This window comes from Corvus hawaiiensis, chromosome 6, assembly GCF_020740725.1.
Source record: "Corvus hawaiiensis isolate bCorHaw1 chromosome 6, bCorHaw1.pri.cur, whole genome shotgun sequence".
Lineage (NCBI taxonomy): Eukaryota > Metazoa > Chordata > Aves > Passeriformes > Corvidae > Corvus > Corvus hawaiiensis.
Window position 1 is genome coordinate 39,066,679 of NC_063218.1, and position 12,926 is coordinate 39,079,604.

Below are 12,926 nucleotides of genomic sequence, written 5' to 3' on the forward strand. Positions count from 1 at the left end.
AGTGCACATGGGTTTCGGACGGTGTTGCAGAGCCCCAGCTGCTCTCCTGCAGGGAGCCCTTTGCTGGGCCACGTGCCTGGGGAGCAGCGTGTGCCTGGGGACAGCTGGTGCCTGCCGTGGCCGGAGCCGCTGGGATGGCTCTCCACTGCGCTGAGGCAGGAGCACCCAGCTACGGGCAGAGCTTCAGAAACAGCGCATTCATCTTCCCTGCCAATAAGCCAGGGAGCGCCCGGGGCAGACTGATGACGCATAGCACACCTGAGATCATTTTCATGGGAATAGACCCGTGAGAGACAGCGAGAGGAAGAGTCAGGGAAACTCTCCCAGCACTTCAGTCAGTGTCAGCATTCAGTGGGCAGATTTCACAAGATAAACAAAAGCCTTTAATAACCGCACTGCAGGGAGACTTTGAAACCCTGTGAAACCTCTGCCAGGAAAGGAGAGCAGCAGGCTTCTCGCAGAGTGCCAATGCCACCAGCCAGCCAGAGGTTTGGTGGGCATGGGGAAAAAAAGGCTTGCAAAACCCAAACCATAAAGATCAAACTGTGGGTACCCAGGCTGTACTCCTAGCTGTGGATAGTTGTACAACTATCCACATGTGTGCACGTGGTGCTATATATAGCACAGAGGAATTTTCATTCCAATTGCTAAGGGGTTTTAATAACATAGAGCAGACGAAAGATGTCAGCTACCCTGGATATCTGGGCAGCAGTGTATTATTTGAAGGGAGGGTAGGAGAGGATATCTAATGTTGAGATATCTTCTGCAGGATGATTTGATTTCTTTCTTGTAAGCCAAATAGATTTGTAGAATAATAAGTTATTAGCATATAACAGTAAAGTCTCACATGTACAAAACTCCTGTCAAAGGATGCTAAACCTGAAATACAGGGACTCTGAGCTAATAAAAAAATACAACCATAACTTGGGAGGAAGAGGACTTCCTGCAATGCCTGCCTGCCTTGTGAGTACCAGGAACAGCAGTATCCTAGCTTTACATGCGGTGCACTTATTCACTATCTCCAAACGTCTCTTTTCAGATTATAAAGACACTGCATTAGGTGTTGAGAGAGAAGGTAAGTCTAAATGTAATTTAGGTCATCAGGAACCTGGAAATGCTATCCCAGACTTTAATATCATTTCCCTGTGTGGTTTTGGGTGAATGACTTCCCTTTTCCATTTGCAAAATGGAGTTCCTTCCCCTCCATGGGGTATGATAAACATTTATTAACTGGTACTCACAGGGTGCCATAGCAGGAGAAGGGTTATTGCCAGGAACATCACAATGCTTCTTCTCATGGTCCTCAAAATGGGATAAAAGTCCTGAAATGTGTCCAGACACCAGTCTCCATTATTGTCTTCTGTGAACTTCCAGAGAGAATTGGAAAATCAAACTCTCTTGGTTATACCTCCAGCTCTGGGGTTCAGGTAATTAAGAAAGAAACTCAGTATTCATTGAGAGCAAATGCCTCCAAACTTTAGTGCTATTGAAGGAAACATGAATCCTATGGTCCGCAAAGTTAAGAGATGATTAAAAGGAAGCTCTGTGCCTATTGCTACTTAAATAATGCATATGCCACCTTGGTGATGTGGTGGGAGAGGAGGAAGACTGAAATGTGGTGTCTTCACACAGCTATCAAGTCCCCAGATGAAATAAAGAGATGGACCCAAAAGCAGAATGTGGGACATTCATGTCTATTCTGCTGCTTCCGTGTGATGCCTGTAGCACAGGCAGAGCTATCTGAGCAGAGCCACAGCCCATGTGGATGAGAAGACACTACACAGGAAGTCTGGGAGCCCAGCAGCAGCAGGAACTCTTCCCAAACAAGACTCTGAACTAGCTTTAATTATGGGTGGAGAAACAGCATCCCACTCTGAGTCTATCATTTTTAGGATGGGCAGAGGAGGAAGAAGCATTCTGACTGTTGAGACACCTCTGCAGACTTTAATAGACAAGAGCAGCTGATGAGCAGCACAGGCTTCCAAGAAGGCCAAGGTCTTAGGCAAGCAGCTGATTGCCCAGGCAGTCATGTGTGAAGCCACGCTGAAGTCTGTGCTGCTGTCACGATACTTGACGTGGCTGGATGAAGTGAGCTCACCACCACCGAGCTCTCACCATGCCTCCCAACTGAGGTGCAAAAAGATGCACCCAAGGGGCACAAAAGACTTCTGTTGCCACTTGCTGTCAGGCATGGCTTGGACATTCCCCTCTCCCTTTTCCAGAGGTGAGACCAGAGTGGGGCTGCTGAGCACCTGCGATGCTCATCAAGAGGAAACAGCACACTGTGGGGTACAGCCTTCTTCCTGCCTCATCCACATAAATAGCCAGTAAAGATGCAGTTTTTCTTCTGCTAAATATCAGTGCTGACTTCACTGATGCTGCCTTTCCATGTTTTATTGGCATCCACTGGAAATCTCTGGCTACATCTGTGGTCCAAATAATTACAGCTTCTGAGCAGAAAAGGGTGAGGGGGCAGCACAAGCATTTAAATTTTACAAATGGGACTCTACAGCAATCCTGGGTTGTTCTTTCCTAAACTGCTTTCTATACATCAAGGATCATAAGAGAATAGGAAGAGACCGAGGCCTGCTCTCAACCCTCTATTCTAGAGCATGGCTTTATTAAAAAATTAAAAACTACATCTCAGCTTAATTTTCTTCCCACACTTGGCTGTACTCTATCTTACCCCCATCTCAAAGAGGCATGTCAGTCCTTTCGTATCCTCACTGGAGTTCACAGAAGTTTGCCAGCATTAATCAGAGGCAATTACCTTTGCCTCTTTAGGCAGGGATATCAGACCTGAGCCTAGGGTGACTCATTGCAAGATTGCTTCCCCCTGCAAGGTTCTTCCAGACATCTCCTTTGACTGGAGACCTCAGCTGTTGCCTTTGGTCATTCTACTCCTGGGAAACTCTCCTGGCAGGGAGCAAGCCCCAACTACTACACAGCCTCATGTACTCTGCATACCTGTCTCTTCATCTCACTCAGTGTAACTGATAAAAGGGAATTATCTAACCAGTATTTTCACATTTTGATAGATTATCTTTTTTTCAATAGATTTTTTGTGTGGAACAGTCCCATTTTGGTGATAACCACTGCAATGCAACCAGGGCTGCTGGACCACAGGCCTGTTCTCAGCAGTGAGTCTTTATGAACCCTGGAGAAACCCAACCACACTAACCATTCCTGATTCAGTCATCTCCAGGATTCTTGCCTTCTTGCTGAAAAGAAACAAGTGGCACCTTCATCCTTTGCAGCTCTGATACTGTAAGAGCCCTGGCTGGAAGCACATCCCTTTCAAGACCCCTTGTGTCTATGGGAAAAGAGATCTCTCAGAGGTGAACACACCATGCTGCTTCTTTCATTTATGAGAGAAAGAATTCATGGTTTCCTAGAGGAGAAGTTTTCTGTCCTAGAGAAATCCTGGGGTTCAATGTAGGTCATAACAAAAATCTGCATTGGACTATTTGCCAGAAATATTGCAAAACAGTATAAATATATGCCCCAGAGAAGAAATGGATTTCCAGCAAGCTGCAGCACTTGGAGGAAAAGTGGAAATTAGTATTATGCACAATATGAAGTAGATACTATGTTACTGTTAATAACTAATCCATGTGTTATTCAGCTCAGCCTGCCAACACACACTCCTGAATGTCGGCTGTAGGCGTCCTTACCACTGAAGTCCGTGTCAACCTCGCAGACATCCTGACTGTGACTAAACACTCAAGTGGCCCTGGCCCACCAGCCTGCCTGTACCTCCAGAGCTCCACGCTCCATGCAAGCATTTGCAGGAGAGCAAGAAAAGTCTGGTGGTTTAAAATGGCACTTCCATCACAACTTCCAGCGCAATCTCTCTGGCTGGCCAGGAAGCAGAGCATTTCACATCACACCTGCCAGGCTATGAAATGAGGTTGGAAAAGTACGAGTGTTAGGGGCCTGCTGGGATAACTTAGTGAGGGTCACTGCCCTTTTACTTCTTCCCTTGCCCTCCAAGCAGTCCATCACCTAGGACAGAATTCTGCTCTTCTGCAATAACATGAATGCACTGTCTGTACCTCTGGCTGCTGTGCAAATATGCTGCTTTGGTGTTCTGGGGTCAAAAAGGAGAAAGGAGGAGGAAGGAAAGCAACTGACTGAAAATAAACCACATCCCAGTAAAGAGATGAAAGACTCTAAGGGATGATCTAGTTTTGTGTAGAAGGGTCAGAGTTTTCAGAAACTCAGGGAACTGGAAAAAGGCCTGCCTTTCACAAAGGCTGGAAAGCACCTTGGAGGGACTCACTCCATGTGTGGGGTGCTGCCTCAGAGAGTCCTGCCTCAGAACTGCTGAGTGCGCAGGGCATGAATGCTTTACACAAAGCATTCTACTGCAAAGTAAATACTGCTCTGGATGGAAGCAAGCTGCCCAGTCATAGTACACATGGCTGGTTGCAGAGTTGCACAAGAAGAAGCCAGTTCTGACGTAGGTGAGAGCGGCCCTGTGAGCACCCTGAGATGGCAGGGTTTGGCTGGGCAGCAGCTCACATCCGACAGTTTTCCAGATGATGCTGAACACAGACTCATTTTCAAAGGTAGAACCTCAACTCAGTGAGCAAAGAGGAAAAATGGACATGAGGAAAAATGTACATGAGGAAAAAATGTAAATGTCTTCTGCATGCTACTTAATGACATGCACAGATGTGCTCCACTGCTGGCAGTGAAGGCAAAACAAATGAGCTGTCACTTCCATCTCAGGCACTGCTGGTGACAGGGAAATCCTTTCATAACAGGGACAGATTCGCAGTGAGAAGAACATTTTTTTGATTGGCACTTCCCTTTTTACTAAAACCTTTTCTTTTCATCTTCTTAGCCAGCATGTACATCCCTGGCTTCTGTTCTTAAAAGGTGGACAATAGCCTCCTTACCAATAGGAATTACCTCTGTGCTGTGAAGAGGACAGGGACATGAAAAGCAGGCTTCTCTGACAGGGCAAGCCTTTCCATCACAGCAAAACACTGCGGTGCATAACAGGCTACAAAACTGTTTTGGTGCCCATTGTTCCTTTGCATAAAAGCCTTTGAAACAGAGTTAGTAATTATGGGAGCCGCACTGTGCACAGCTCCTCAGCTGCTGATATGTTTATCCGCACAGCATCAATCTGACTTGCTTCCAGGAGGTTTAGATGGCATGGGGTCATGCTTGCATCAGCTATTAAACTCCTCAGAGCTGGGTTCTTTTGTATCTGTGAAGCAGACAGCATCAGTGGAGTCCCCATCCCTGATTTAAATAGCTGTGTCAATTCAGCAACGACAACCTGCAAGGCTTTAAGGCTTGGGGACTGGAGAGGCATTGCAAAGGGGCAGGGGTGCTTCCTGAGAGTTTTGGGAGGTTGAAAACAGACAGGCTTTTAAACTAAATGAGCAAACAGATCTTGCTATGTTAAAATATATTTTGTCACGAAAACAAAGAGGTTTGCTTTCCTCTCACCCTGTCTTAACTTTGGCCAAGTATGGCTGGCAAACAAGGGACTTAGAAAGAGTCAGTGGCCATGGCAGAATCCTCTTTGATATTTACCCTTGCCTGGGAGGAACAGGGATGCTTGGACAGCAGGCTAGTCCCTCTAATTTGTCCTAGGGTGGATCAGCAGTCTTAGCTTCTTTAGACACCCCAAGGATTTCTGAAATCTCTCTTTTTTTGTGAGATTCACCGCTATTCCTATGGAGCTAGGAAATCCAATGCTCTAACCATCACATATTGCACTTTGGGATGAACTGCAAGGAGAAGTTGAGACATAGACACTGGCTAGCCTCTTCATGAGATTTGCAGTTTCCTTATGGTAGGGGTAGAAAAGAAGCTTTTTAAACAAAAGAACAAATTTGGACACAAATTAAATGGGTGTGAGCTGGACAAAATTCAAGACAGGTTAGAAAACAGATTTCTTTTCATCACAGGACCTGGAGGTTCTGGAGAAGTTTGCAGATGGAACACCGTAAGGACAACCCCTTCCCTTGGAGACTGAGCATGTCTTGTTTGTGAAAACAACTAGATGACAAAGTTGTCTAAAAAATAGAAGGTAAGTGGATATGAGTCAGGAGGCCCTTTCCAGCCCTGCATTCAAAAGCAGTTTCAAAGGACTGCTGTGCCTCACAATTACAATCACTCTGGGGATGGCTCCTGAGCTTTGCCCAGCTCCACAACACTCATCTCTATGAGAAATTTGGACTGTACTATGTGCAACATGTATTACTCCACTCTAATTGCAGCACAAACAAGCATAGACTTGGTACGGAACCAAGCATGGTTTGTCTCATTGCTTTCAGGGGCCACTTCTAAGATGCACCATGCATCATCTTTTCCCTTGTAACAGCGTCCTTATTAGGGAGCCTGGGATCTTGATCGTCACTTTTTTCCAGGGAAAACTGGGCAGAGAGCTGATTTCCTTACTGCTTCAGCTGGGAAAAGGACTCTGCCCCCCCACAGGTCTGGACTCACAAAAATCTACCCAAGATACCAGGAGCAGAACGTCTCAGCAGACAGCCCCAAACCCATGTCACATAAGCAGCAGTCTGGTCACAAGGAGGTGGCTAGTCAAGCTCTGAACATTTCAAGGAGTTGTTTTGTCGTCTGCTCCAAGAAGATGAAAGGCACTCTGGAGAGGACAGTTTGGTTCATATTTGCTAAAAAGCACCATTAGGCTGGGCGAGAAAACAGCCAGGTTGTTTTTACCTTCACACAATTGCTGGACATCGCCCACAGATAGGAGCTGGAGTGTGGGCCCAGTGTGGATGTACTGTGATGAACATTGCCTTATCTTGAATTTCACTGTTACTCAGCTGAAGCTGGTTTTCTTGGAATCAGAGACATGCTTTTTTTTACAGACAGGTATATTCTCAATCATTAGGGTTCCCATGGAGCTTTCTGCAAAGTTTGCAGTTGTCCCACCCGGAGTGCTATTGGAGTGTTTTGCACAGTGCCAAAAATTTCCTTAGTGGTTCAAACTGGGAAAAGTTATTACCACTTCCTTTCCTGACACCCTTGCATCTGGTGCATAAAGTTTACAGTGTCCGGGAACATACAGAGAGACATGATGCTTCTGCAACTGGAGAAAGATGCTATCTCCTGCCTGATGCTGTGATATTTGGATTGTGCCGCATGGTCTGGCAGTTCCAGACATCTTGCAAAGCGTATCAGAAGTCTCTGGGAAAAAAAAAAGGGCAGGAAAGGAGGGCGTGCTGAGAGTCAAACAAAGGTAGAGTTTATGGGAAAGTGAACGGGAGAGGGGCAAAGGAGCAATAGGAAGTTAAGACTTTGAACAAGCCCAGTCATGCCTCAGGTACTGGTTCTACCTGTCTGCTGCCTGACCACAGCCCAGTCTGCCCAGTGACTGCAGTGGGAACTGGGGTGCTGAGCAGCACTGAGCATGGGGTTTGTTTGCTGGTCATGTTCCTGTGGAGGAGAGGTGGCTGAGACACATTGCAGTGAGCGTGCCAGTCAGCTGACTGCCCTTGCCACAGGTTCATGTGCAGGAACCAGAAGTGGCTCTGGAGAGGAAATGCTGATCCACGTGTGACATCTCCATTGCAGGACTTGGGGACGCAAGTGGATAGTGACAGAGGAGGATTCAATAATCTCTGCAGCACACCTCAAGGTACATCTGCTTGCTGAAAGGGATGGCAGAGGAGGCCCTGGCTACAGGACTAGGTATATCCACAAGTCATTGCAGTTTAATGTGATCCCCTCTTTGCAGAAGAGAAATGACCCTCCCTATCCAGAACATTTGCCTTTCTCCTACCCTACAAAGTAGGATCTTTGTACGATCTGACCAAACTGTGAGCTTGGTAAGAAGAGGCAGCACTCAAACAAAACAGCAAACAGATGGGCACACAAACCCTTCTCCATTTTGAAGCAGAAACAGCATACTCCAAAGCCAATTACAAACTGGGATTAACTGTTCTGGATTTCATTAATTACATATCAATTAAGCCACCTCAGAAGGAAAACCCATTAAGAGCTATGAAGTAGAAAGGGCATTAGGTAGACAGGAAAGAGTTATGTCCCAGGGAAGGACAAGCATCCTGTGCTCTCTGCCATCCTCATTTCCTCAGTTTCTTCTCAAGGTTTGGGGACAACCACTATGCATTTCTGCTTTGCTCCTGATAAAGACAGCAAGCAAAGGGAGGCTCAGGTACCCAATCTACAGGTTTTCTGAGACTTGAGAGCACCTCAGCCACAAAAAACTTCTGGAGAAACTTTCCTGAGTGCAGGAAAGGGAGCAGGGACACAGGGCTTGGTTCCCTCCAGCCTAGAAACCTGCCAAGCTCTTCAGAACTATTGAAGAAAAAAAAAGGCTTTTCTCCTGACCTACTCATGGTCACACACACAACCCTGCCAGGAAATATTTGGCCTGCTGTCTCAGGTGACTTATGCAAAATAAGTGGTCACTTTTCCCCCAAAGACAGGTTCTACTTGATACTGCACTCCTGGGCATTTGTAGCCTGCTCCTCCTGCTGCAGAAATCCAGGCTCAAGGGAGAAGCTTTTGCAGTTTTATGTGCGGGCTTCACCACCACTGTTTCCTGGCTCTTTCATGGCTTCCTTGGAACAGACTCTTAGAAGAGTTTCCAGCCCACAGCTGGCTAATCACACACAGTTAACATAAACCTGAACATAGTGGGGAAGAAAAGAAACCTGGGAAACCCCCCTTTTCTCAGCAGCTGGATGAGGCAATTTGCAGAAAGCCTGGAGGCGTGGGGGAAGCAGGAGCCTTTCATGAGGTTGTGGGTCCATGTGAAAGGGCAGATGAGGGCAGTTTAGGGCAGCACTTGGGCTCCCTCAGCTTCAGCACTGCGGGCCAAAGCAGGACAGCAGGGAAACTGCCTGCCCAAACACCAGCTTTGCTGCAAACAGTGCAGGGGAAAGCTCTCTGAACCATGGGGAGGGCCGAGAGCAGCATGACTTGCAGGACAACAGACAGAACCTGGATGCAGTTTCCTACAGCCTCAGTCCAGCACGGTAGAGCCAGAGCACACGGGGCTAGGGGAAACGTCAGGACTGATGGGTACGGTTTGAGGTTTCTGGGTAGCTTCCCTCAGAGATGCTCTCCAAGCCACGCTCCCGTAGGTTCTCTTCTGCCAGCGCTGGTGCTTCAGCCGGTGCCCTGGGGGGTAGGCTCAAGGAGCCATACTAGCAGAAAATAGATCCCTGAAAAGTGAATTGCTTTTTTCCAGGATGTTTCAGGGGGGAGCAGTGCTAATGTGAGGAAAGCTACATCAGCATACTCCTTCAGCAGGGGGGAGCAGTGCTAATGTGAGGAAAGCTACATCAGCATACTCCTTCAGCAGGGGCTAGCTGTAGGACAGACTGAGTTGTAATGCTGAGCTGCTCCTTTGGGCTCAATTTTCATCATCTGCTCTGCAGGCTGCTGCTCACCCAGGGGTCCTACCCTGTCTTGCACCTTTGGCTGGAGGCTCCCACCACACAGAGGGCCAGGACAGCCCAGCAGAAAGCTCACCTAGTAGAGAAACAGAATGTCCCTTCCAGCCTGTCCCACCAAATGGACCTGCCTGGTACCTGGCAATATGAAGACCATTGCCCACCTGATGGGGCACAGGTCACCTCCAGTGCAGAGACAAACATGTTCTGGAAGAAGCTGCAGTGGATTGTGAAACATCAGCTGTGAGGTACAGCTTGAGAGATCTTAGATCAGTTCTTTGAATCCAGGGCCTTGTGGAGAAAGAGGAGCCTAGTGGTGAAAAAATACTGATGAAAACAAATAGCTATTTTCTTGGTTCTTGGACTTCCTTCTGGACCTCACCCACTTGCCCCAGGGTTTGCCAATACTGGAACTTCCCCCAGTACAAAACGCTTTAGTATTCAAATGGCAGTGTCTGGTACATTGACTATTTCCAAGCAGAGCCCTCCAGATGCTTACTCATTTTCGTGATGGCCACTTATTTGCATGGGTTTTACAGCCTTGCATATTTAAGAGGGTAATGTGATGGGAATGCAAGGGAAAAGAGAGAAGATAAAGCCTCCCTGGCTGAGAATGCACATATACAAGGTGATAGGAAGAATGGTGTTGGGCACACACACTGTGCCAGCTCTTCCCTTTACCTAAGGCTCCACACAGGTTCTGTCTCTGGTCAGTCCCTTAGTTGCTGAATGGGGAGATAAATGGAAGTAGGATGGAAATTGCATGGCTGAGCAGCAGAGGAGTAGTGGATGGATCAGCTAGCAGAAGACATGGCAGGCAAGAGGCGATTCCTGAGGAAATCTGTTTTCCATTTAAGACAGATTAGCCCAGGCTTTGGGGCAAAGGGGAGAAGAGCTCCCCCATCCCAAAATACTAAGAGGAGAGGGAAAGGAAAATTTGTTGACAGGGTGTAATTCTACAGCATAAGCAGGGATAGTTTCTAAATATGAGAGAGAACCAGTTCAAACTGGTTTAACAGAAACTCCATGCACCAAAAACCTCTAGCGAGGACATTAGAATAAGAGCGTTGCATCCTTGCTGGCAGCTCCTGTCTGCTCGCCTGCAGAGCTCCACGGTCCATGCAATGACCCCACAGCTCCCCAGAGCTGTTGAGCCTCCTCAAGTGTGTGACAAATGCCCCTTCATCCTCTAATATAGGTTTGCAGGGAAGGGTTGTATAGCAAAGCCTGGAAGAGAAAGCTGCCAGCTTCCAAATTTGATGACAGTCTATTAAAGAACTGTTTTGGCTTGCTTTGGTTTAAATGAAGGTTCTACTGCCTGAACTCCTCTGATTACTGGAAAAAAAAATCTCTTACTTCTTTCAAAACGAGTGTGTATGTTGGGGAGAGCAGTAGAAGTCAGCAAAAAAAAAAAATCTGGGAAGCTGATCCAAATAGATAAAGAGAGAGAAGCACCCAAGTGTTTTTTCTTTTTTAAAGTCCCTCTGACAAATTTTTGGGGCTGAACTGGTGACCTCAGTAGCTGGGCCTAGCTCTGTGTAACCCATACACAACCAAAGAGAAGGAGACCCAGGGCAGAGAGCACCCACAAGAGGCTTGGGAGACCCTAAGTCAATTCTCTGTTCTTCTGAATGTTGTACCAGCTCTCCCCTGTCTTGCAGGTGGATATGATGCTTTGAGACCTAAGGGAGTATGGTAATATGGACCATGATTTTAGAGCATAATATAGATGGGGAGGCAGGGAACAGGACCTTGCACATTATGGAGCTCATAGAGTCTCACATCTCACACCTCAGCACTAACTCCAGCAGTCCACACTGTCCCTGCTGCTTTGACAGTACGGTGTCCAAGGCAACACCAAGAGGGATATTAAGATATTGCTGCCCCCTCTTGTGGACATTTCAAAAGGAGCTAGCAAACCACCCTAGGCAGCTGCTCTGAGTGACCAATACCCCGTACTGAAAAAAAATGCAGCAGTGCAGCCCCGGAGCCCGTGCTGGAGGCAGAAGTCTTGGGGCCCCTGCAGCCTCCCTGAGGGAGGGAAGGGCTCCCACAATGCCTACATGAGAAGGGCACTATAGTTTCATTCAGAGAAGACTTTCTGGCTGGGGGAGTCCCAGCAGCTCAAATTTCTGGACCAGGGTTTTACTTCAACTGCTCACAAATATTTTTTAGCAATCCTGAAGCAGCCATCATATGGGTCAGGTGTGTCAGGGCAGAGAACAAAGACACAGGCTCTTTGTATGCACTGAGACTGGTGGAAAAATTCCCTTCTGACTGGAGCGCCTGGCTGGCTTCAGCAGGGCTCCTATTCCTCTGCATCTCCCATCAGCTGCTCACTGTCATTTTGTATATCCTCTCGTCTAGGCTGGCTCTGGGCAACTTGGAGAAGATGGTAATTAAACGGTGGGTGGCCTCTGCAAAATCTTCTAAAGCTGTTACAGGAACTGACGGTTAGTTTCAAAACTCCTGACACAGCTGGAGATGAGGACATCTTGGAGAGGCAACTATTGAATAAGGGCCACAGAAACTCTGGTGGCACCTTGCCTCAGGTGGCACCTTGCCCAGGAAACACTTACTGGTCAGCCAGGTTTCCTGGCAGAAAGGTTCCTTCATGCCCTTTAAGGAGCTGCAGAAGAGATCACAGCTGCTAGACTTTCTAGAAGTGACTGTATTTCTCTGTGACTATCAGCTATTACAATAACCAAGGGAGAGCATTTCCAATTTCTCTCTCCATTTATCTGAGGAGAAAAAAAAAAAAAAAAAAAGACTGTCTGGAAAGTTTTCACAAGCTATTTCTCACACAGGCATTATTTTAGTGAGCAAGGTTTGCTTACCACATGCTGGACTAGACATGGTACTTCAAATCTGCATGTGTTCCATTTAGGAGCTCAAAGCATACTGCAGTAGGAGCAAGTCTAGTCATTCCTAATGCTTGAAGTAAGGCGGGGAGAAATAACATTCAAGATCTGTCTTTACATTATGCAGAGCTTGCACACAACACTGTTCCTTCTTTCCTCTGACTTTAGAGCTCCTCTTTTTAACCAGAATGAACAGTTCAGTCTCAAAACCATAATAATTTCTTCCTTAGGCAATAAATGAGGCCTGAGGGTTAAAGTAACTTATCAGAAGGTTTCACCCCACTGTGGCTTTTGTGTGTGGAACAGTATTCTGGCCTGCCACTGTGGAGCCATATGCCCTTGTCATATCAGGGCAGCTGCTGCGTTTGTTTGCAGAGCCATTGTGCCCCAGGGAAGCCGGAGAGAAATGATACTTAGCTGTGAGCTAATGCTTCCTGCATCCAGGCCAGTAGCCACATAAACCCTGCGAGGTCCCCTCCAGCCTGCTGGGATAATCTCAGCCAAAAGTTCAGGCAAATCCTCCTTCCTGACAGTCGGAGCAAGGTGACTAAACAGCTTTGCTGGTCAGGAAGGGGAGAGAGGCTCCATGGTCATCCTTCTGCAGAGGTGGAAGCCACCAACAGGCAGATTGAACAATGTGAAGGGAGAGTAGTTT